The following is a 26,726-nucleotide window of genomic DNA, read 5'->3' as shown; positions in this document are numbered from 1 at the left end:
CAGATGCATCTTTAAAAAGCTAATCCATCTTCCAGTTATTTCTAGAGAGAAGAGGCTTTCTCCTACCATCCTTGCATGCAACCCACACTTGTTCAGTCGTCTTCTAATTATATGTTAACATTTAACATGCTAACTAAGGTCTGTAGAGACTAAGATCTAGCATGAGCTCTTGGAAGATTGTGGCCTTTACCATATATCTAAATGCTCAAGGACAACAACCTGGCAAAACTTCTGTCACACTTGCTGATGATTCATCACTGAAGTGCATTTGATTATCAGCAAATGACTACTACTATCCTTTTGATGCATGCTCAATCATCCAGGTAAGGAAATCCCAAAAAGTTGATTCGGTTCATCTGTAAGATGAACTTTTTGGGGTACTACTATCCTCCACAAAATCCATTCGAAGAGTACTTTTCCACAGTCACACAAATACTGACATATGTTACAAGTGAAGGAACACAACAACATTTCAGGAACAATAAAAGTTTAAACTATTTTCCTGATTCTTTCAAACTGACTTAATTTCTTTCTTACATTCTGTCATTTCCAAGATGAAACAGACATAATGTTTAAAAACCTTTATGATCTGACATTGGGAACAAATATGTACTGAGGAAATGGAACTAGCCCGAGCAGAGACTCCAACCAACGGTGAAGTTTGAAGATGTAGAGAGAAGAGTTGTTTGCATGATTTCCACAGCCAACCATAAAATGTAAAGGTATGAATTATCCAACTAAAGTTGATACCGATCAGGTACCACAAGGAGCAGATCACCGTAACTAAATACTAATAAAAGAAATCTGGCTACAGAAACAAGATCTTTAAAATGACAAATGTTGAACTATAATCCCTAGAATATTGTCTAAATAATAATGAGACTACTCTAGGTCACAGTGATTGCAATTCTGCTTTCTTGGCTTGGCTCATTAGACCGTGTACTGTGTTTATAAGGGAAGAACCTCAAAATCGTAATACACAAAAATTACTTTTTTCTGTTTTCATAGCGGGTATGATTAAGACTCCAGAAAAACGGCACAGGAAGAAAGCTAAAACAAGGTTTGGGTGAAAGATTAGGTTGCAGCTTGTGCAGTCGTATCCAAGAGACCTGCAATAAATCATACCTTCCCAAAGGTTATAATGTTCAGTGTTTGTAAAACTGTTCTTTAGAGGTGTTGCTTGGTCATTTTTGAGTCTCTATTTTCGAGCCTTGTTGGTTTATAAAAAAAGGGGGGAGGTTTTAGTCAGTTACCCTTTTAATCTCTGATAAAATGATGGCTGGGGAAAAATAGGACTAGAAACGTGTTGCAATTCAATAGAAACATAAATTATATTCTTTGAAAATAACTATAAAATGATATTAACAGTTTCAGCAAAACGTGGATGGAACCCTCATTAGAGGAGAGCACATTTTACTGGACTGTTTTTATGACTCGGGGCTATTTTAGCTCAGTACTTTTCCATACTGTCAGCTGCCACATGTGCATAGTATGAATCTTTAAGAAATACTTCCTTTGTTCTTCTATCAAACCAGTTGTTTAGCACACAGACAATATAATATCTTATGATTTTCTCACTTGAGCATATGGTTTTCATAAAACTTGCTTATTACTTCCGACGTCGCGTGTTGTGATACATGTAATGCTCATGTGATAAGATGACAAGTACATCTTTTTCTTAAAAACAACGAATCAGTGGTCATTTGAACAGTTCTGATCAGTCCCTCACATGTTGCCAGTACACAGGAGGCTCAGCAGAGGTCATTGGGTCTACATCCACATGTACATCAGTGTTTTATAAACAGGGATTTTCTCATTTCCTGTCAACACAACCATTGATTTGAAAATCATCTCCAACTGCATAAAAGAAGAGTCAGCATGCCAGCTTTACGCTACATACGTGTGGACAGGGTCTATAGGCATCCTAGATTAAGGTGCTTCACAGTAAAGGACCTGCTGGCCGAGTGATGGTAACTTAATAAAATGAATGAACTCAGTAAAAATGAAAAAGAAGGTGTTTGTGCAAATCTAAAGTAATTTATTTCACAAATTATCACCAGCACTGACAGTATACTAAGTACTGGCAGATGGTAAAGCATACACAGCTCTTTTTTTTTTAAAGCTATAGCGCCTATTCCCTTTTTTAAACCAGGTTTTATCCACCTTTTCACTATATACTCTTAAGCCAAAATCTGTAAACCTTGGAAATCCTCAGTAAACTCTAGAGAAAGGCATATTTGCAATAGACTAAACATGGCTTAGCCGGCTCATTATGTTGTGTGGCTCTGTGAGGCAAACCCTGATACTTAAAGGTTCTTGAGTGCATTCAACCATTTGAATCAGCGTGGTTTAAGAAGCACTTACTTTGTAAGCAACACTGTGACATAATAATAACTACAGTGTGCAATTTTATTGTCTACGAAGAAGGAAAATATGTACGCAAGGAATATTTTAGAGACTGTTTACGTCACGTCTATGATGTGTTTTCTTTTTGTATTTCTACACTGAGCGAACTCCTCGAGTGTCTGCCAGATTATGTGCCAGTTGTTAGAGATGGCACGCGAGGGAAATAAATGAAAAGAAGCTGTACGAATCACATGAAAGTGGCCGAAGAGAGAGAAACATGGGTGGCTGTTGCTAGGTAATAATGATATGTTGAAAGGTGAAAATGAGGAAAAGGTGAGAAAAATTCAGATTAATGTTAAAAAAAAGGAGTGGAGGAATGAAAAGAAGAGGTAGGAGAGCTGAAAGCAAGGGGATCTGAGGCAACAGTGTCTTCTACCAACAGCACTTGTACAAGCTAAACATCAGAGAAGTCAATAATCAAATACAGGTAATTGAGTGCAGTGTAAACTAGTCAGTGCTCCTCGAGAGGTTCTTTGTGTTTGAGGAGACCCACTGACCTCTTTTCCTCTCTCCTGTCTCTCCGGTGTGTGTGTGTGTGTGTGTGTGTGTGTGTGTGTGTGTGTGTGTGTGTGTGTGTGTTTGAAGTGTGATGCAGAGGGCTGGCAAAAGTCTGAGATGCACTTAAGGAAAGAGTGAGCGAGGCGATTCACGGGCACGCCTGACACAAGTAGAGGGGCTTGGGGGAGGTGGGGATGAACTTGCAGATGGGCTCGGCGGGGAGCGTGTGCGAGCAGTGGGAGAGCTGAAGCACGACTCCAGTGATCCTCAAAGGTAGGGGAGCCACTCGCTAGCTGAAATATCAGCATCCAATGTGCAAACTTAAGTGAGCAGGCGATATGATATATCAGACTGCCATTGTGTGAAAGTGTAGGTGCATGTGGTCACGCAGTAGTTGAAGGACTAAAATACTGTCTGAAACAGGTTGAGTATATAAATGCCTAAAACCCCTCAATCATATTGATTTGTGCTGGTTAATTAAATACATTTTAATGTGTTAGCTAGTGGGCTCAGATCTGCTATAACTAGGTTGTTTTTTGACCTTTAAACAGAACAAACTAGCAAATCAGCTTGTTGTGTTGATATTCATTTGATAATACTGTGTTTACTAAGGGTAAACCATGTTTAGGACTATATTTTGTACAAGGTAGATAACAGAGGGAGATCCAAGTACTTTTCATCCTGTATCAAGTTACAATTACTGGTCAGTACATTATACTCATTGGCATCCACTATCACTGCAACACATTAATGTGCAGCTTACTGATTGATAGACAAAGTGGACAATTCCTATGCTAAATCTTACTTAGCTTCAAGTAGAAGTGGGTGAATCGATCTAAATGCTGGTATTGGTATTGGATCGATACTAGCAAGACAGGATCAATGCTTTGTTTCCTCTAAATTCAGTACACAGCTCAGTGGATTGTGTTAATTATTTTTTTGGAAATGAAAAAATATACCGAAGTTTATGAAAAATGTCTGGAAAGAATTACTACAAACTACAAATGAGAGCAAAGCGTAACATTTATTGACCTAGGAGGGAGTGGTAAATTAGAGGGTTACCTAGGCAACAGGAGCCTGGACCTCAGCTAGCAGGTTGCTTTAAATGCGGTTGGAGCTTTAAAAAACATACAATTATTTAAATTTACAAGGCAACTGTTGTGCCCATGCACTTGCATTAGCATTAGCATTTGCTTTAACTTTAGACTTTTACATATTTGGTACTGTCCAGTGGGGGTGAGCAATATATCCTCCAAATTATCCCACGGTTTACAGTATAGACAATATTTTGATGATATAGAAAACAAAATACTGTTTTATCTATGATTACTGTTTGCAGACAAAATGCTAATAAAATGACAGACATTTGCCATCTTTCATGACAGACTGCTTAATTTGAAGTGTGAATATTTTGCCAAAAGGTAACAGCAGCAGCAACAGCTTTAAAGGGCAACAGTAGTGACAGAGTCTTATATCCAGTGACACAGCATAAACGCAAGCACGAAAGTAGCATAGGTAGTGTCTTCCCAGGAAATGTATAAAGCTATAACTGTCTAATAATTTAGTTTAACATGAACTAAGCTAACTTGACCTTAGCCTGCATTAAAAGAAACATTTTACATGAGATAGCTAAGTTAGGGCAACTTAGGGCAAGTTAGAGAAACTAAATGTAGCTGTATTGTGTATTGTGACAATAAACAAGTTGTCCTATCTTAGCTGTCTTAAGTAAACCGTGCTGAGTTTTATGGTCATTTGTTTGCTAAACTTTTTTAAGTACTGTTAACTTATTAGAGTTCAGAGTAACTGGGATGTTGTAACAAGGTTTAAGCAAGGGTTGCTTGTTTCTCCTCCTTGCATGCCTCCATACCCTGACTGTTCTCCAACGGTGTGTTTTTGTCTCAAGTGGTGATACAAGTTTGCAAATTCCACCTTTAGCGGGATTGTTTTGGATATTTTGCAAAGCATTGTGTTTTGTTGGAGGATGTTGAAGTAGCTCCTTTTATACAAAATCTTCATTGACTCGAGACTCTGGCAGTCAGAGCTGTCTGAGCTTGTCTGATTGGTGTGTGCGTGAACCCATGGGAATTCTGTAGTAGTTATATCATGAAATCACACATTTTTATGACAACATTAAAATTATACTATGGCATGGGCACCAGTTTGGCTCGGTGCGTTGACCAACAACCACTTGCTTTGCGGCTGGGGCTAGCCGGCCCGGGTTCGAGTCCAGGCCGCGGCCCTTTACCTCATATCTTCCCCTTTCTCTCTGCCTCCACTTTCCTGTCCTTTCTTCACCATGTCTATCAAATAAAGCTGAAAAAGGCCAAAAAAAATTATAATATGGCACCACCCTACTGTCCAACAACACTGATATTTTGATACTTTAAAAAGACTGTATAGATAAGTAGAGATGGACTGATCCGATTTTACGTATCGGTCCGATACTGACTGGATCGGATATCGGAGAGAAATAAAAAATTTAATCCGATCCAGTAAATATCAAAAAAGCACCTCACAAAACTTGCGACATGGCGTAACTCGGCTCATAACCGTAGCGCATCGGAGCAGTATGCATCACGTGATAGAGCGGCTTTGGCATGCAGGACCTGTCTGCGGTCTGGTTGAGCATTTAGAGCCCCGCTACCAAACCGGAATTTCATCTCTGAGAAAGTTATCCCAGAGAGAAGTAAAGCAAGTGTGTAAGTTCATCTCTGAATGTTTGTAAAGCATTCCAGCGTTAAGCTTAACAACCGATATATGGAGCAACTGCCTCTTATTTTCTCTCTCTCCCTCTCCTGCTGCTACTTCAATCATGAAACTGATCAATGATCAGCTGATCGGCTTTTCTGTTGCGAGTCCGTCTCTCTTGTTTCTTTATCTCCCACTTCGTGCCAGAAAGAGGAAACCAGCGGCTGAACAACAGCAGCACGTTTAACCTTAATAAGCTGTTGTTAGAATTTATTTAATATTACTTTCTAGACCAGGATCCTTTTCTACACAGCTGACGGCTGGTAACTGTGCAGGGGCGGATCTAGCAAAGTTTAGCCAGGGGGGCCGATAGGGCATGAACAGGGAAAAGGGGGCACAAAGACATACTTTTCTTTCTTATTCTCATTTAAAATATCTACCTTTTAATAAATAATTATCTGAATCTTACACCCAAAGTTTTAATCTGATGTAAAATGTATAGAAGTCCATTACTGTATATAGTAAATGTTAAGTCTAATATACCCTAGTAAGCTATAGTACTTTTTCCTTTGGGAAGGTACCATCTGTGCAGTCTGCAGTTCTGTTGAAGAAAGATGTTGAATCTATTTAAATATTGTAGAAAAATAATTGATTTTTGTGCATTTTCACACTGCATCAAATTAAAGTTGATTATGTCAATTAAGCATCATGAGGTGGGGGGTGGTTCCCTTTTCTTTTTTTTCTGGGAGTTTACAACCCTATTAGTTAGGTTGCTTACTCTTTAAAATACCAGAATAGGGAGGATAGAGTAGGTTTAAGTTTATTAGATTGATCAGTATTGCTGAACTATTTTGGGTGCAGTGTATTTTTTGCATACAGGTATAACAATAGCTTTAGTGGGGGGTTTTAAACTTGAGTTTGAACATATACAAAATGCAGCAAGATATTAAAAAAAAAAGTTTTATTGAAAAACACTATATTGGATTCATATCGGTATCGGCCGATATCCAAATTTATGATATCAGTATCGGTATCGGACATAAAAAAGTGGTATCGTGCCATCTCTATATATAAGATGGTAATAGCCTTCAGTTATTGCCACGAGTTTTAGCTTGGATCTCAGTGTGTGTATTACTTCCTGTTTTATTTTGATAGTCCCTCATCTTGTGTACATTATTTTCTATTTTGCTTCCCCTGTCTCATTTAGCTTTTCTTTAACTGTGTGCCCCGGGTGTCTACACTTTGCACCTGTATTTAAACCCTTTGTTTGTGTGTATTCTTTGTCACGTCGTCCCTCGTGACTCCTGCTATGTACCCCTCTACTCTTTGGTCTCCCCGTGTTCTGCTCTAATCTTGCTCTGTGTTTATTTTATCTTTTGCAAGTTACCTGCAATAAAGTGAAAGTGATTTCACATCCTGCTTCCTGAGTTGTGCATATTGGGTCCAAAACCCGCCTGCAGCACAGCATTACACAACATATTCTTTCTATTAGTCAGCAGTGGCGACTTGTGGTGTGCAGTAAGTGCAAATAGATGTCTATTGGGGGAAAAAAGTCTACTACTCAAATTATATATGACATCACTGAACACCTTCTTAGACAGTTTACAGTATTAACAGCTGTTTTCACATCTCATTTTGTCAAACACTTTGTTCATTTTGTACATGATGGTCCATTTAGAATAGACAATAAAGCAGGGTAATGCTTTAGATTTAGTTTATCAATCAACTAAACTGATTAATAAGCCCCAGTTTGTGAGTCAGATCCACCACTTGCACCATGGAAACCAGTGGATGATGTCATCTTTTAATACATATTATGGATCATAGTATTGCTTGGAGTAATTCTATAATATTTGAAACTACTGTTTTGCTGTCAGTTTGCACCTTCATGATGGTTTATTTGCATCAAAATGACTGCAAACTCCTTTCTTCACAGTACACATCAGTGTAGACAAGTGGAAATTTTATGCTCTGACATGGGTAGCCTTCCTCCGTGCCATCCAAAATCACGTAAACATCCCTGCCATATTTTTTGTAATGTAAATGACAGCTGTCCTACTTCTTGCTCTGAAGAATTCAAGTGCTAGGGGCATGGCCCCATCTTCTCTACTAGTAATAAAATAAGACAGCGAGGGCACGCTTGGCACAATGGCTCCTTTGTGTTCAAGCAAACAAAAAGCACAAAAAAGGATAGGAATGTTAAGTGAAGTCATGTAAGGTTAAATCTGTTTGTAAAAAGCATAAAGTCACAAAATCTTTACACTGCATGCTAAAATGAGAAGAAAAATAATATCCCTGACCTCTTGTCTCGATATACTACTCCTCTTCTTTCTCTTTCATCCCACTCAAACAGATCTGATAGACACAACAGGTTTGCGCGCAGATCAAATGTGTCACCAGTTTGCCTTCCTTCACAGATGATCACAGCAGAGGTAACCGAGGCCGCTTTGCCACAATCGCCAGTCGTCAAACAGAGCCAAATGGTGGAGCCAGAGAAGGGAGGGGAAAGCTAATTGAAAGCCAAACACTCCACGGCCCTCTGGGTTCACCTTCTTTGTACATGGAACGTGCCGAGTGCTCTGTATTTATGGGGGAAAATCAGATTCTACAAATGACATGGAGCCCCCTCCAATGGTGCTGGAGCCTCCTCGTGCAGCACGGTGCGTGGTGCTGAATGCAGCAGGAACAGCTTGGCTGTTCCCCGAGGAACAGACCTGCCGACTATCTGCAGCTGTGCTGAGAATTGTCATTTTTAAATATTCACATATTTAATCAGCTGAAAGGGCTCTCACAACACACGCACACACACACATCGGTGTAGGTGGAGGATGTGCTGTAGGGTTTGCTGGCAAGAAAAATTATTTATACTGGGATTAGTTTTTATGACTGTGATTTAGGAGAATTTGTTAACAATTAAGAGTTTTGTTGATCTTTATCTGAGAGCAGCATTTTTATGCATTACACATCACACAAGTACATACGGAAGGATGGTTGACGGTCATATTTATTTTATTTATAACAGAGTGATTATGGCAATCATCAGTCTGCTTTTCTTTATCAGTGTTACTGCAGCAGTTAGTATTGAATGGCCCTGCTGTGTTCACGAGCCATTAGCGGGGCCACTTTAATCTCAAATATCAAAACCTAATCTCTCAAATTCTTAATCTGCCTCTGCAACGTTTAGAAGCGATGTGGCTCCTGAGTTGACTCAAAATCCAGACAAAAAATGTCAGAATCTTCTGAAATTAAAAACCAAGTTTTGCAAATATGGGTTGACATAATTCTAAAAAGAGGTCTGATTTAGTGAGCGCACGTTGCCTTGAGCAAAACAAAATATTTGCTGAACTGAAAGGGATGAATCATGACAATATCAAGTGGAAATTAACACGTAATACCTGACCTCCTTTTCATTGTTTTAAGGCAGGTACTAAATGAAAGCGATTGTTTGACGAAAACCATTATAACTGAATGCAGCTTTCACCCAGGAGGATAAACATGCGCACTAACAATGTGAAGCTGCCGAATGTTTCTGATACTCCGGTGAGATTCCGAGGCAGCATCAATTAGCTGTGCGCGTTGCTTTGACCTGTCACTGGGATGTCTGAGCACCTTTTATCATCTTGCACAGTGTGGAGTGTGAGAAGCATCAACTTTAATCATGTATTGTTGTTTTTCTTGGTTTTGTTTTGCTATTTTTGTGTTTTTTTGCTGCTGCTTTTTTATGCCGGGGTAAAAATATGTCCCTGTACCACGCAGAGGCCCCAGAAAGCCATGTTGTTTACTGCCGATTAACAAAGGGAAAACTGTGACACCAGTTAATGTGAATGAGGTGCCACAATACCACAGCAGGAACACGGAAAGAATTCCAAAGCGGCAGGTCTGAAATAAAGAAAGAGAGGCACAGCGGAGGAGAGAAAGACGGCAAAATATGGAAAAATTGAGGGGCGGGAAAAGAGGAAAACAGTGACATACCCCCCCATCGATTGTCACTGACAAATCCCGCTTAACACAACATAGTGAAAGTGCTTGGGAGCGTTGCTGGTGAACTCTAAACAATTATAAGACTGAGTAAGACCAGAACTGAAGGTGTTTTGCAGACATGTTTTAATGAATTCTTATGTAACAACTATTACAATGCTTTACACCAGAACTGGGACACATTTGGATCAGTTACAAAGATGCAACTGCTGGGTCGGATTTCAAGTTTACAATGTGGTGATCAAGTGTACTTTGTCTGTACAAGTAGTAGATAATGTAAAAGTAATCCTGAAGTAATGAGGAACTACATATTATGGTTCTTTGCTTTAATTGGGGGAAATTGCTCAGGGAGTGGAAATATGATTGATTTTCACATAGTTAGTTAGTCATATTTAGTACTACCTAATGAGTCATTGACGTTGCATCTCCCAGCTGGTTCTTTAGAAAAAATGAAACCATCAACGAAAAAGTTCAGAAGTTGAAGCTGAAGTTAATGACTGACTAATTAACAGGTTTTTCCTATTTTGTTCCTAGTAACTATGCAGTTTTATCAGTGGATTTCTTTTTGATAATTCACATGGCATTACGGCCATTGTCACCCATGAACTCTGCAAAATGCAAATGAAATAAAATTGAGACCCTCACACGAGTATGCCGGACTGGAAATCCTCCATTTCACATAAGGAGGTTGCAGAGTGTGCAAAACGCACAACGTACCACAACTTCTCGATTAGTGTGAATCTATCAGAATATCACCTGATAGATAGTAGAATATCTATCAGAGCCTATCACCTGCATTTGGATTCTCACATGCTCCTCCATCAGGCGCTCTCTGCTGTGCACGTGTAAAAAAGTGCTACTATCCTTAAAAAAGAAAACCTACATCCCGGCAGGTTTTTAGCATCTAACGTGACACACACCTTCATGTGAGACTGTGAAGAAGGTGCCAGCCAGTGAGGATCCTTTTTCTTACTCGTTAGTGATGCTTTTAATAGCAACAACGAACAAGAAACCATTAATGGACAGACTTCATTCTCAGACCAGCAAATGCTTCTTACAATCAGCTGCTGATTGTAAGAAGAGAAAACTAGTGTTCCTACTTAGATGTATTAAAAAATATCCACATGTCCCTTTGTAGGGCTTATTTTAGTGCTTTTTGTTATTTTAAATCAAACAACAGTTTACCTGCTAATAAAGCTTACACATTCATGTTCTTGGTAAGCTACTGTCATAACACTTCGTGGCTCGAAGTCAAAGTGAAAAAAATTTTTTTTAATGGCTTCTGTGCTCATTTACGGCTAGTCTGCCTCTGTCTGTTTGACGATCGCACGTTTAGTCAGACACAGCTAACAACATAATAACTGATCACAGCAGAGGATCCTTCGAGCTGATCCAATCTAGCACTGAAGGAATGAACCTAACACTAATTAGCAGGTATTTGTGTCTGTTCGTTGCACTCGTACATTTTATGGATGCAGATTACTAACTAAGCTTGCTAGTGTTAATTGACAGCTTAGCACTCCATAATTTCTAAAGCAATTTCGGCTAACAAAAAAAAAATGGCCTCAAGTTGAAGTTGAATATGTCATTATCTGAAGCCTCAATCAAAAGTTGGATATTTTGATCTGCTTCTTTGCTTTCTTGCTGAGTTAAATGGAAAGGGCTGGTAGCATTCTGGTGTCTGTTTGAAGCTAAACAAGCAGCTGGTTGGATTAGCTTTGCATGAAGACTCGAACCAGGGGACAGCTACACAAGCTGTGTATCCAAACAAGAATTAAACTGTTAAGCAGCGAGCTTTGGAGGTGGAAACTGGCAGATTTGGGTAGTTTGGGGCAGAGCCAGATAGCTGTTTCTAGTTTTTACCCAAAGCTAACTAATTGCTGGCTTTACCTTTAATATAAATGGACAGATGTGGGGGTGGTATCAGTCTAGCTAAATGCAAAAAGTTGTTTATGTATCAACATGACCTACACATTTATGGTGAACCCAGGAAAACCGCGCACAGCTTGACCAGGAAAATCCTTTTCTTTACTCTCTTTTTTTGTTTCTGCAAACATTTTGGAAGAAACTAATGAGAAGTGACACGACAACTAGCACAAGCAAGATGACACATCTTCCCAACATTACTGTGGGCAACATCACTTCTACATTTTTCTAATATCCTAAAAATACACTTTAAACAGGGTGGGAGTCTGCCAAGGGATCAAACAGGCACAAGTGGTGCACCAGCTGGTACCATGGAGAATACCTTGCATTCCTGTGGCACACTCTGCACAGGTCAAAGGATTAGCGGGGTTGTTAGTGACAAAGATGAGTAACAGGAAGGAAGAGGTAGGTAGAAAAAAGTGGTTGCTGTTGTTTGAAGTGATTTAAGCTCCTTTCATACTGTATGCCACAGCGTTTTGGAAACACCTGAAATATCTAAGGTGTTTTCTCTTCTGTAGATGAAAAGCATCATTACACGCTTTTCATCTCCATCGTTGATTATTATACTACAAGAGCTAAAGTAAGCAGGCAGCAGATATCCTCCATAAAAATGTCAAAAACATATTTTTGTAGGTGCTTAAGCTTTCTGCAAATTTTATTCTTTTCCATCGCCAAATAAAAAAGAACAACCGTATGTCTGAATCATGATACAGTGAGCTTACGTATAACAACAGCATGACATTCTACATCTTCTACTATAATTAGGTTACTTTTTCCTGTCCCCAAGGAACCCAGTGCCAGTTGGATGAATATGGCCTATTATTTTCCTCTTCTGCTTTGCTCTCACTGGATGTCTATCACCACACCTGAACAAATAAGAACCCAGCTCAGTGCATATCACTCCTGCTGGGAAACTGGCACCGAGTTGCAGTCAGTTGGTGGGGATTCTTCTTTAAGTCCTGGCTGAAAATCAAATCAGCTATGAAAAATGCAATCGCACCATGTGACCAGAACAAACCTGAATTCTGGAAGCTCCGAAAATTTTACCATATAAATGTCAGATGTTTCCCTTAACTTTCTTTATTGTGGAATAACGAGCTTCTTTTTGCAGTATGAGTGGTGGAGCAAAATTAAAGCTTCATCTAACGACCGATCCAAATAACAGACAACATCATCTAAATAGGCTTAAATACTGTGGAATTTCCCAATTCAAAATGAATTATTAAATAGTCTAATAATTACGATTAGTGCTCATTTTCAGCTCCATGTATTTGTTTTTTGGACTCTTTAGAGCTTTGCATGATTCACAGTTCAACAAAATACAAGGTGCAAGCTCTCAGTTCATCCCACTGCCTGAAACAAGCCAATAAGGCTTCTGTCTCACTCCCTTTAAGCCAGCTTTCTTCTGATTGGCTCCCATATGCAAATTAAAGATTAGTGCAGCTAGTGAGTGGGGCTTCTGTGCTCACAGCCAGAGCTGTAAGCCTGATAGGAACATATCAAGGTTATGGACTACCACTGACATACAGACCGTAGAAAGAGTTCAAAAACTGTGTGAAAGTGAAAATCTAGAGCTATTTGAAGCTTGTATGCATAACCCATTAGAAATGTTCGAATCTGAACAATATACAAGTGAAACTACAGAAAACTTGAAGTTTAAGTCATTTGTGTGAAATATGAACCTTAGAAATATAACAGTATCTCATACATGTAAGTTTTCTTGTTGTTGCAGTGAGTAAATCAGTCTGCAATACAGGCGGTATAGCAAAAAGAAGAGACTGTCCTGAGACTGAAGGACCATGATTCCAGGACTGATGTGGCTGAAGTGTTGCTGAAGTGTCCCTGAGCGGACTTTGAATTTCTTTGAGCCCCATAGGCAATGCAGCGTTGCTCTTCCTGCATTCTGCTCTGTTGCACGGAGGGAAGCAACAAAAACAACAACAACAACAACAACAACAACAACAACAACAACAAAAGAGACGCTTCCATATGGGAGATATAGGGGATTGATGTAACGCTGTCAGTTTGACCACTCTGGAATCAACAATGGTGTTGCGATCAATATTTTACATGCTTACTTTCTCCTGGAGCTTAAGGGCGAAGTTCATGTTCATGGGCCACACTGACGAAACAGCCTGAAAAACAAACAACGAAATTTCTAAATTATGAAATTAGGGGGTACTAACACAACACTTTTTAAGGTAAGGCGAATTTGTTGGCAAATAACTTCTTGTTTAAAGAACATTGCTTTTGTCTTTATTTGATGTTGTGTCACTGATAAATGCCTTCTTTAACTTTAAAGTGAAAGCTTAGCTAATCGCTAACGTGTGTGGCAGGATTTCAAAGAGCTAAAAGCTAACAATGTAGCCAGGGAGGGGAATTCACCGAATGTGTTCTAAATGGCACCTTTTACATGTGATCCATTGCTATTTTAGATGCATTGTGGCTGCTTTAAAAAAGAACAAATTACAGAGGGAATCTAGAAGTAGGTTGACTTTTAATTTAATGCTGTAGCCCCTGTGTTTTCTCTGCATACCGCTTGTGAGGCCACACCTTTTCCAGTAAGGTAACAGTTTTCACAGAAACTTATTGAAAGATATGGGTGAAATTAAAAGGCACGGTTTGCAGAGGGTTGTAGTAGAAGAAAGGGCATTAGGAGTGCTATACTGGATTTGCAGGCTTACCAACCTAATTTAATCATGTCATCTATATTAGGAGGGGTTTACCTGTGCAGTTGCAAACCAGCTTCACTGGTTGGAAAGGGAAAGATGGCTGAAGAGATATGAATTATCCTTTTTGTTGCTTTGTGGCACTAATTTGACACTTGACGGTATTCTTTCACCAGTTTTCGCCTCTCTGTGAAGCACATTCTCTTGAACTGTACAGGTGAACACCAGCTCCTGTTATCCACTTCTGTTGAAAAATAACAAAAAAGAAATCTGTAATTCCTGAAAAATGAACAATGACAAAGCTCTTTCCTGTTCTTGCAGAAATGGCAGGCAATGGCGGCTTTAAAACGCCATCGTTTTGGGGTGCTTTTGTGTTTCTGAAAGCTCAATTTGAATAATAAGCTGAAAAGTGCTCTTTAATGGTTGGCATTCATAGTATCCATTCTCCGACGTGATTAAGGAAAGAAAAAAAAACCCTCAAACGTCTATCAAGGTGATACCGGTTAAATCCTCTCTTCTTCTTCGCACGACGCGTTACACACTATATGAGTCGCAGGTGTAATCAAACTTAATGATAATTCTACCAGGTTAAAATAAGTAAACATGGGCGGAATAGAAATATTGCAGCAATATAAAGATTCAAGGCTAACTCGAGAAAATTAAGCAGCTTGTCCTCCATTTGCTCTATTTGGATTCATCTCGCAAGAGATAGCTATCAGCTCAGTGATGTAGGTAGGATTTATTTATTTATTTTCACCTTTTATTTATTTATATGTAGTTTTAAATACCACCCACGTCTGCTCCACATTCCTCTTGTCTCCTCACTCGTTAAGATCTAGGCACTGCAGCACCGCAGCTGACAGTCTTTTACCTTTGTGATTCATAGATCCAAAAGCCTTACATACTGCTTATTTACTCCTGTAAATGTGAGTTTATGCCGAGGGTTTATATTTATATTTATATATAAAAATGGATTTTTGAGGGTGGAAAATGAGTTCCCAGATATACACCAAAACACCTGCAGCAATGAGAAATGTCTATCACATGTTGTGATCAGTTCCAAACGGGGGATTTGAAACGTCACAGAATGATGTTGAATGTTTAAAAGACCAAATGCACCTGTAAAACAACCCAGGAGCATTTGGTGAAATGTATAAGACGAACATTGAAATTGTGAAACTACTGAGAATGTTACAAAAACCAAAAAAAATCTTCAGAGCAATCTGCTGAGCCGCAGCGAAAATAATAACTGATCATGATAACTAATCATGCCTGCGAGTTAAATTTAATAGATGCAGTCTGGGTCAATTATTCTAAAACACTCCAGGGATTATGATTAAACACTTCTGCTCTCACAATGAGTGAACCACAGAACTACTCAGTTGCCTGCGCTCTCTTGGATCAACTTGTGTCTCGGATGCTGAATTACAGAAACCTCTGTAGAGGCTACAGAGGAGATGAATCTGCACTGCAGCTTCCAAAAGGCTTCCCTCTGCAACACATCTTTATTTAGAACTGCAAGGAATCCACATAAAAACCAGAGAGCCGGAGAATGAAAAAGAGAGACGTGAAGAGAAACAAGAGACACGCAGCCAGCTTGAAAGCAACCAGGTGATATTATGTCAGTATATTTTCTGGAATGGATGTAATATTTTTACTTTGTGAAACAGAGGGAACTCGTTTTTTTAGTGCAGCATCGAAACAGAATCACTTGCTGAACAAGGACATCTATAGGTCACTCAGGATAATGCAATAATCATGACAGGCTGAGTGTTTTTGAAGACGAATAAAGGGCAGTTTTTAAAACATATTTGAAAAATCTGTTGTTTTCTTTTGATATTAAATAGAAAAATAAATGCACATTTGCGAAGCCGTTCAGTGCATCACATTAATGGCCTGGCTGTGGGTGCCTAACGAACTGGTATATGTATCCCAAACTGTCCCTGTCGATCAAAACAAAAGGTCACTGAAAAAAAAGGAATTATCATTCTCCAGTCTTGCTCATGGGTCACAACCTGCTGTCCCTTCCACTCATGTCCTCATGGCTCACAACTTGTATGACAAAAGTGATTCATGTCCTCCAATATAGTCTTATAGAGAGCGGAGGAGCAAGGGTAGTGCACACTAGCCTCCCTTTAAGCTGCTGTTTTTCTCGAGGGGATTTGGAAGGATTTTTACACTCCAGACTGAATGGCACACTTCAGTAGGAGGAGCGGACATGCATGGACTAAAGCTACTTAGTCAAAATGGCACATTAACTGAAAAAGAAAAGTGTTCTTTGATGTCCCTCGAGGAATTAAGTCACGTAAACATGATTGTTCACCTCATTCAGGGATGTATCACAGGACACACCCAAATCGGCTGTGAATGTGCTTTATTTCTTTTGTTTGTGCGTGTGTGTGTTTACTTTTTCCCTTTCCTACTCACAAGTTACATCACACACCACAAAGACCACTTGATGTCTCTCAGGGCTCTTATTCAACAAGAAGCACTGAGGCGCCCTTTTCAGGAACACTCATTTGCCTCATCATGCTCAATCAGTGCATGTAGTGGTTTTGATTTTGATTCAAGAGGCGCTTTGACCTTTCAGACCTGAGCGAAAACGATGAAGAGCTTCTAAAATAATAATATTAAATGTTGTTTAATAAAGTTTTGAAGGTTTACCGTGGAGCCCTTATATGTTTTAGGCTATTGGCGTGTGTAATGTAAGGGCAGATTTAATACTGAGGTTTGCTGAGTTTTAAAATGCGTAAATAAAAAACGATTTTTCTGTTTCGCACATTTATGCACGTCCTCGATCCTGCCATTAGGAAACACTGCCTCCAATCAAACCTCAACGCCTTTTCTCTTCATTCGCACCCCCATGTTAAACAAACCACGGAGTCTTTAGAGCTCTTGACAGTTTGTGAGATGAATTAATAAAGGAACACATTCTTTTATCCAAGCACATCCCTGTAGATCTGTTTAATGACAGCTGTGGATATTTAACCGTCCTCCTCAAACAGAATTATTTCAGTTCTGCTTGAGCCCGCTCCCACAGTTCATTACTATTGCATGGCCCGTGGCCACTTTTACTCATCAAGACGGCATTACATTATTTACAAACTGGAAACAATTGAGGCGGCGATGTATTACGCGACTGGGAGTCACCCATTAAAAACCTAATCCTGAATTATGAATGAGTATTTCATTTACTATGCCACGTTTCATTAAGCACTTTTAAATGGCGGTGCTGACGGTGTACGTAAGGGACATTTGTTGGGATACTGTTTCTTTCAGGAAGACGACAAGAGGGCAAATTCAGGACAAGTTTATTTGACTTGTCCTGTTCAGGCAAAGACAGCTTACAAAATGTAATGGGATTGAAAGATTTCAAGCCGAGCCTACAATGCTGCAGGGATCTTAGGTGTAGAAAGGATGAGCAGACTGACAAAGAGAGACTCAAGACAACGTCAGTAAGATTAACTGATATAGCCACTGAGGAGGCTGTTAGCTGACTTTAATGGCCCATGTCATGATTAGGATTCCCTCTACTAACTCTTTAGGCTTGATATTGTAAAGTGAAACCACATGCTAGCTCATAAAACATTTTTTGTTCAATGTTCCTATTGGATTTTATTATTGGCCAAAAAGAAGATGTAAATAATAAGATTTTATCTTGGGAAATGCACTCGTTCTGCATTATATCTACAAGTGGTAGACACGAGCCTCTGTTCCCCACAATCCCTTCAGTTTAAATCTATTTTTAAAGGACTTCCCTCCAGGTCCACGTTCAAGCCAGCTATCCCTGTGCTGGTTCAGATTTATGTCAATGTTAGAGCTCGTTCCTCTGAGGTTCTCTATCAGGGGGCACGCTGTGTACACAGAGTATATAGACTATATTTTAAAGAATTGTCGTAACAAAATCGCTAAAAAAAGTCACATCAAATTCAAATTCAAATTCAAATTTTATTTGTCACGTACACAGTCATACACAGTACGATATGTAGTGAAATGCTTGGACAACTGCTCGTGACCTAAAGAAAACAAAAAAGGAAAAGGCTATGAATAAGAAAGGAAATAAATATGAAAAATTAAAAAGGGTAAATTTAACTAGGAAGGAATAAAATATAAATTAAGGTTAAAAATGAAATAACTGTACAACACAAATTAGAATGAAGGGTAAATTTAACTGGGAAGAATAAGATAAAGATAAATATATAAATTAAAGTTGAAAATAAAATAACTGTACAACAAAATACACAATACACAATATAGAACTATATAAGAATGTATGAAGAAATCTAAATATAAATAAATATATACACAATAACAGCAGCTGTACAAGTATTAACCGGAAATGAAGAATATAGTGACCAGTGTTGTGCAAAACCAAAGTCCAGAAAGTCCAGTGTGTGTGTAAGAACCATATGTGTGGGTCAGTACTGTGTGGTGGTGTGATTGAGAGACCGTATCGCCTGCGGGAAGAAGCTCCTCCTCAGTCTCTCTGTGTTGGTCTTCAGGGAGCGGAATCGCTTTCCTGACCTCAGCAGAGAGAACAGTCTGTTGTTGGGATGGCTGAGGTCCTTCACCATCTTCCTGGCCTTGGTCCAGCACCGCCTGCTGTAGATTGAGTGCAGGTCAGGGAGCTCGGAGCGGATGGTGCGCTCAGCTGACCGCACAACCCTCTGTAGAGCTCGTCTGTCCTGCATGGTGCTGTTCCCGAACCAGGTTAAGATGTTTCCCGCCAGGATGCTCTCTATGGTGCACGAGTAAAAGTTCCTGAGCACCTTGGAGGGCAGTTGGAAGTCTCTCAAGCGTCTGAGGTGGTAGAGACGCTGTCGGGCCTTTTTCACCACAGTGTTGATGTGACAGGACCATGACAGGTCCTGCGTGATGTGAACTCCGAGGTATTTGAAGCTGTCCACTCTCTCCACTGGGCACTCGTTGATGACGGGGGTCTGGTAGTTCCTCTCCTGCTTAGTGCTGAAGTCCACTATCAGCTCCTTTGTCTTACTGACGTTTAGAAGGAGGTTGTTCCTCTGGCACCAGTTCTCCAGATTCCTAATCTCCTTCAGGTAGGCCGTCTCGTTGTTATCAGAGATCAGGCCCACCACGACGGTGTCGTCAGCAAACTTGATGATGGTGGTGGAGCTGGTAGTGGCCACACAGTCATATGTGTACAAAGAGTACAGCAGGGGGCTCAGAACACACCCCTGGGGGGCTCCAGTGCTGAGAGTGGTGGAGGCTGAGACATGTCCGCCCATCCTTACTGCCTGTGGTCTGCCAGTTAGGAAGTTGGAAGTTATGTTGGCTTATGTTGGCTTGATATATTTCATATATTTCAAGCATTTCTTGTTTCTAACACCATCCTGATACAATGTTGTATTGAATGTACAGCATTAATGTCTATTCTGAGTAATTACCTTCACCTGCAGTTGGGAAGTCTCTAAAGACTGAAAATTCTTTTTCAGGAGATCATAAATGTTCTACAAAATTTCACGGCAATTCTTTTCAAAAGCCAACTTACCAGCCTAGACGGCAAGGATTTCACACTCATCAGCCACTTTGTTAGGTACACCCTGCTGGTACCTGGTTAGGCTTTTACATTCAGAACTATCGTAATTCTTCATGGTGTAGATTCATCAAGGTACAGAAGAGGATTAGGATCACTGGAAAAAGAAAAAAAGTGGGGATGTTTTTTTTCTTCAAATCCTAGGGGGAAAAAGATGTCCACACTTTCTTTTTTTTTCAGTGGCCCTAATCTTCCATATCAAGGTGCTGGAAGCATTCCTCAGAGATTTTTGTCCGTCTTGACATGATGGCATCACACAGTTGTTGCAGATTTGTCAGCTGCACATCCATGATGTGAATCCCAAAGCTGCTCCTGGATTGAGATCTGGTGACTGTGGAGGCCATTTGAGTACAGCGAACTCATTGTCATGTTCAAGAAACCACTTTGGTTCATTTGTGCTTTGTGACATAGCACATTATCCTGCTGGAAGCAGCCATCAGAAGATGGGTACACTGTGGTCATAAAACAGATAGGAAAGCTGGTCAGCGACTATACACAGTTAGCCTGTGGCATATAAACAATTTCCAGTTTGGCACTAACGGGGCCAAAGTGTGTGAAGAAAACACAATATCCATTACAGCACAACAACAACCTTTCATGTTGTTAACAGCAAATCCTGACCCTAGCATCAGAATGTCACAGCAGAAATCAAAGCAACAACATTTTTCCAGCCCTCTATTGTCCAATTTTGGTGAACTCATGCAAATTGCATCCTCAGATTTCTGTTCTTAGCAAACAGGAGTGATACCCGGTATGGCCTGCTGCTGCTGTAGCCCATCTGCTTCAAGGTTCAGTGTATTGTGCACTGATAGATGCTCTGTATACCTTGTGTGTAGAAAGTGGCAACTGGAGTTAGTTGTATTCCTTTCAGCTCAATGCGGTCTGGCCATTCTCATCTGACCTCATCAGCGAGTCATTTTCTTTCCCTGTGAACTGTCAGTCACTGGATATTTTCTCTTTTTTGGACTGTTCTCTGTAAACCCTAGAGATGGCTGTGCAGGAAAACCCCAGAAGATCAGTAGTTTCAGAAATACTCAGACGAGTCCGTTTGACACCAGCAACCACAGCACATTCAAAGTCACTTAAATCACCTTTCTTCCCCATTCTGATTGAACTTCAGAGGCTCATCTTGACCCTGTCTACATGGCTAAATTCATTGAGACACCTGAGTAGATATGTGTATTAACAAGCGATTGAATAGGTGTACCTAACAAAAGGGCAGACAAGTGCATGTAATATTAAATTTGTTGCATTAAAGGTGCTTGGATCCCTTTAAAACAACATGATACGTCACTTTAAACATCTAGATACACATCATACATTTTCCAAAACTGTTTACATATGTGAAGCATTAGGTTGGAAACCAGTTGTAGATATCCATCACACCTATAAGCTTTCAGAATTGTTTTATCTTTTATAAAGACCAATGCCAGTACACCAAGTCTGTCCTTTGGGACAAACTGCAAATCACCTGTGATGGTATCACAGGCATCCTGAGCAAAATATCTTTCTACTTCAATAGATTACAGAACTGAGGAGGGAGCCAAGGCTGCCATAACAAATCCGTCTCTCACCTAATTCATTTGTTTACTATTTCCAGAGATGTAGCTTTTAATGTAGTGCGTTGCAGATACGCATGGCTCCTGAGATAATGTAATCAAGCTTTAAGGATGCCAAGCTTGTTAAAATTTCAAACCTTTAGGGTTGGCAAAGACAGCACGATAGGAGTGCATCAAACCATAATGGATGAAAAAATAAAATCTAAACTTACTATATATACCCGAACACTTAAGAGAGCTCATAAACAGTTTTGGGAAGCATTCTGGGGATGCTCAATTTAATAAAGAGCTGAGAGAAAAGAGTTTTTGGAACAAATAAAAACACGCTGATGATTTCTCTCTTTGTTTCCTCCCCTCTCTCTATCTCTCTCGAAAGAATTTGTCACTTTTGATAGTTTGATGAATCTCAGCCAGTGATGTCAAACAGCACAATTAGCATACATTTCAGTGATTAGATCACATCAGCCTCCTTGGAGCTGTGACTGTGGAGATGAAATGTTTGAGCTGCGCAGTCACGTAGAGTAAAAATGATGGATGCCCATTTTACTTGAAAAAATATGATATGTAGGAAGAGAAATTACAACTCTGGCTAAATTGTCTGTTAAATGTTATTTTTTTTAAAAAGAGGAAGAACTGATAGCTGCGTATGCAAAAACAGTTGGGTTTCTTTTCTTACAGCTACAATGAGCTCAGGCTTTGTTTGACAGTTACAAAGCAGATGCTACACCAGAGGTGTGGCGAACTGAGAGAATGAGCTCATCAACACCAGAGGGTTCAGAAGCTTCCTGAGGTCCTGTAGCTGACACGTTAGAGTTGAGTTGGGGCTGGGATATTAGCGGGCTGGCTGCAGAGGAGGGCGGAGTCCCGCTGACTAATGCACACTCAGAGGTCGGGGAGCTGTTAATTGCCATGCAACATCTCAGTTGCGGGAGCATGAAGCACTTTAGGGACTGGGGCAGTTCAAATAGTTGGGAGTGCGACTGCAATTCAATCAAAGTAGAAAATGATGGCAGCCTGGCCCTTGACCAAAAACAGATTGGAGGCAGGTATGTCATTAATTACACATTGTTCATTTTGTTCTGGCGGTGGACTTTTTGTCTTTTGGTAAATTTGTAATTTGCAGCTGCCAAACTCACGTGAGTTTCATTTGTAAAGCTCTCCTGTTCTGGATACAGTCTGCGATCCGCTGGGACCTGCGAGCAGCAGGGTTCCTGCTGCGAAGGCGAAGTCCATAGCGCTCTATTGGCTGTGCTTTCACAGACCTACAGGGGAACTCCATTCCTCGTTAAGCAACAAACCACCACCTGTTCTCATTTCATCTCTCCCGTCCTTGCTGTGCCTCTTGGACCACTGGTGAAGGGCAGACACCCAGGTACTCCATGAGGAATGGAGGCAAGTTTCCCATTCAAAACATTCCCCATCCATTTCCTGATGGCTGCCACCTGTTCTCCCACCCTCAAGCCCCACACCCCTCCCAACACCACACCGCAGCCCCAGGCACACACACACACACACACACACACACACAGCTCCCAGCTGAAGGATGGGCAGATTGTAGGATGGAATGAGAGTGCATTGTCAGTGTCACGGGGGGCAAAGGAGAGAAAGAGGTGTGACTCTGTGCTGCTCGATGCCCCTCAACTTCCAGATGTCACTCTTTTTAATGACATAATTATGACCGTGTTATGACTCCCCTTGGCCTTCAGTCAGTTCTGGAAACCACGCATTAGATACTAGCACGAAATGCACATAAACACACAATTCCTGCATATTATTAATATTCTCACTAGTCAATGTCAGTGTGGCTATGCCACTGAAATTGTAACAATGTCTTTCTGAAAGATAGTTTATAGGATTCGCAGGTAGCTGATTTACATTTCCTCCTGCTGCCAGATAATATCTCACAGAACAGCATAATAGTGATAAGAAAATAACATTTTTTTATCACATAATATGTGATGCATGAAAGAGTCTAACAAAAGGGATTACTTTGTGAGTGTCAAATGGTGAAAGATTATCAATCAAATATCAAAGTGGCCAGCTTCTTCTTTGCTTACACCCTGGAGCTGGGACCATCTGGAATAGCCATTTTCTGGTCATTAACCATGCTCGCTTCTCAAGAATTCAGAGTTCTTGCGCCTGTCTGTAACAGTGACTTGAGCTGGTGACTCCAATCTTCACCATTTGAACCACTTTGTTTGTTAAATTCAGCTTGGTTGGGAGACACACTGCTTTTAGAAATGGATGGTGATGAAAGGCAACCCAGAGGCATACAGTGTGAGACACCCAGAGTGGTAGTTTCCAGGCCAAATTCAGCAAACATACCCTCCACGAGTACATAGGAAACTGTGAAGAATGATCACAGTGAATAGCACGATGAGCTGTTGTTTCAGTGGAGACCTGCTAATGATGAAGGCAGTCCTGTCTCTAACAGGGCTAATTGGGGTTCAGAGGCGCCTAATGTATGATAGATGGGGAAGGAGAGGGTCTCAGTGGTGTATGGCACTGCTGGCATGAGATGACAAGCATTAATAGAGCTGAACCTTTCACTCTGAGCTGAAAGACATCTGTAGCCAGCAGGTAACCTCAGCTTTATCATTACAAGCTAGACCTACTGATGCTCTCCTGGCATGACAATTTAAAGCGATATATATGTTTGCTGGCTAATTCAAGCTGTCAACATCATCCCTGTTTGTAGGTGAAAAATGGGTGCACCACGCAGTGCACCAGATGGCAGGAGCGCATCATCAATCTGAGACAGCAGACACTTGATGGATGGAGTCTCCAGAGTAAACAGTTTCAAACTAAGAACCACACAGAAAAGAAGAAGGAAGAAAAAAAGGCTCACAAATGAGCACTTTTGTGCCAAAAGACAAATGCAACAAACATATTTTAGTTTGGGGATTAAAAAATTTCACCCAAGAATCAAAAAAGTCAGTAAGGGATCCTGATATTAGACTCCAGCTGGTGCTAGAGGTTAGCATAGTCAAAGGCAAGTCAACAAATAACGATTTTCATGATATAAATAGTAATACCGATCTATTGAAAACAAAGGAGTTGCATGTGTTAGAGCATTATCACCCAACTCTTATTATTTCCATCCCTTTTTAAAATAGCAGAGTTTAGATACAAACTGCTGCTGAGTGGGCAGCGCCTCTAATGCACCAACCAAACGCCCCGTGCTCACCATTTCACACCTTTGCAAGGAAACATTGTAGCAAAAGTGTATAGCAGGTTTTTGGTAGCAACACGAAATCTCTAACATCAGAAATCTGTATATGAACATATATATGAACACAGCTTGCAGAGTGGCCTTTGGTTATCACTTGAAGGGGCCGGCAGCTAAATGTAAGCTGGGTGAGGCTTCCACTATTCATTAGTGCAGCAACAATATTTTCCTGAATCTACTTATTTAGTAAAATCCGTATGGAAGCCTGTTTCTGACACTAAAAAACAAAAGAAAAAAAAGGATGCATCAAATTTCGAGAAAATAACTCGAAATTTTGACTCATTAACTCGAAATTTTGAGAAAAGTAACTCAAAATTTCGAGTTAGCGCTGCCAATCAGTAATCTACGTGAATGACGTCATTTCCTTGTTACCCGGAAGCTGAAGCCCTCAGCTACAAATGCTACAGCTAAGCTACCAGTATTACAGCCAGTCATAAATGTACAAATTGCTGATTATTTTCAGCGTGGCTTCACAAATGATGAAATCCTTGTGTTACTAGCTGAATCACATGGCGTTACTATCACCAAACGTACTCTCGAAAGCGCCGATTTGTTGCGATCCAGTTTTTATCTATGTAGATTACTGATTGGCAGAGCTAACTCGAAATTTCGCACAACTTTTCTCAAAATTTCGAGTTAATAAGTCGAAATTTTGAGAAAAATAACTCGAAATTTCAATTTATGGAAGCCCGTTTCTTTTTTTTAGTGGCAGAAACGGGCTTCCATAAATCAGAGATGCTGTTAGGCAGACTTGCTGTTAGAGATTGCCTGAGCTAGCCTTCATGCTAAGTAAGGTAAACTAAAAATGGCTAGTGGTAGTTTCCCACGCACCTTTTTAAATACTAATGATGTCAATTTACTCATACACAATGAAAAGAAAGCCAATAAACATATTTCCTAAAATACTTTTGAATGCAGTTTTTTCTGCGTAGCAGAGATATTCTTTTGTAGTCCACTTGCTTTGCATAGAAAATAGTTTGTTGGTGAAGAAAAGCATGTAGGCGGACTCTCTTTAATGCCGGAAATATGATCCCAAATATGAAAAAATGAGTAGTTTATCGTTTCAATTTTGGATTTGCTTGGTAATCAAATCAAGAAAACAATCAAGAAAATACACACCCTGTGAAATTAGTCAAAGCACCCTGGCCAAGTGCCCTTTCCCTCAATGTTTTGTGTATTTCTACATGAAGTGTGTATTTCTGCCAAGGATTCAATCGCACTGTACCCTTGGCAGAAATACACCACCAAAGCATAATGATTTCACCATGTTTGACAGTAGCGATGGTTTACTTTTCCCTCCAATCATGGCAAACAGACTGATACCAAACAGCTCAATTTAAGTCTCATCTAACAACATCACATTCTCCCAAATCTCATCAGATCTTCTGGGTGTTCACTGGTAACCTTAAGAGGGGCCTGAACAATGGCTTTCTTGAGCCTGGGTACTTTATAGGCACCGCAAGAATTTATACTATATTAGTTACCAACGGTTTTATTAAATCACACACTCAGTGTGATTTGAGATATTTAAGGAAATCCTGCTATGCAGTTCTGGGGTCATTCCAAACTGTTCAAACTGCCAAAAGTTGTAATTTTCTTACCAAACTACTTTCTGGTGTTTTTATAGTCCATTCGAGCCTTGTGGAAATAGGCAGTCTTGTTCCTCACATCCTTTAATAGATCTTTGGACTTTTTTTATGGAGGTCAAGTTAAAGATGTATACTAGGAGTGCTGGTATACTACTCAACAAAGTGGTGCAATTAACTGTGAATACTGCCTTGATAATTGTTAATAATTAAGTTGAGACTCGTTAAAACTCATTTCCCTTATTCCTTTGTGATTTTGTTGATACATTATATTTAGCTATAAAATGAAACTGCTCATTTCTCTGTAAGGGGGTGTAATTATAAATTAATCACAGTGTCAAATGCTCATTTCCTCCCACTGACCACATTACACCAGACCAAACTGTGATTATTGACTTTCATGAACATAAACTGTAGATTGTGCATGTTGGACAGAATGCACTTAAATTTCCATTAATGTGATGTGTCAGGATTGCTTCTTCAGAGGAGTTAAATGCTGAAGCAGCATAAGCGACGACAAAAGTGACAGCATTTCTTCAAAACAGCCACACAAAAGTGATGTACACTAAAGTGAGGAAACGCAGGCAACTTCCTGGGTATGAGTTGGCAAGGTGAATGAGGCCAATGTGACGT

The 26,726-nt window shown here is 40.0% G+C and overlaps 1 protein-coding gene across 1 annotated transcript in view; it reads right to left on the bottom strand.

Annotated features, from left to right (window-relative positions):
• The window catches only part of neto1l (neuropilin (NRP) and tolloid (TLL)-like 1, like), a 450,458-nt gene that overhangs the window by 330,106 nt on the left and 93,626 nt on the right, over positions 1–26,726 (bottom strand). The window lies entirely within an intron of this gene.

The sequence above is a fragment of the Aulonocara stuartgranti genome (genome assembly GCF_965226115.1).
Source record: "Aulonocara stuartgranti genome assembly, chromosome: 9".
Classification (NCBI taxonomy): Eukaryota; Metazoa; Chordata; class Actinopteri; order Cichliformes; family Cichlidae; genus Aulonocara; species Aulonocara stuartgranti.
This window is presented reverse-complemented; position numbering and strand designations above follow the sequence as displayed.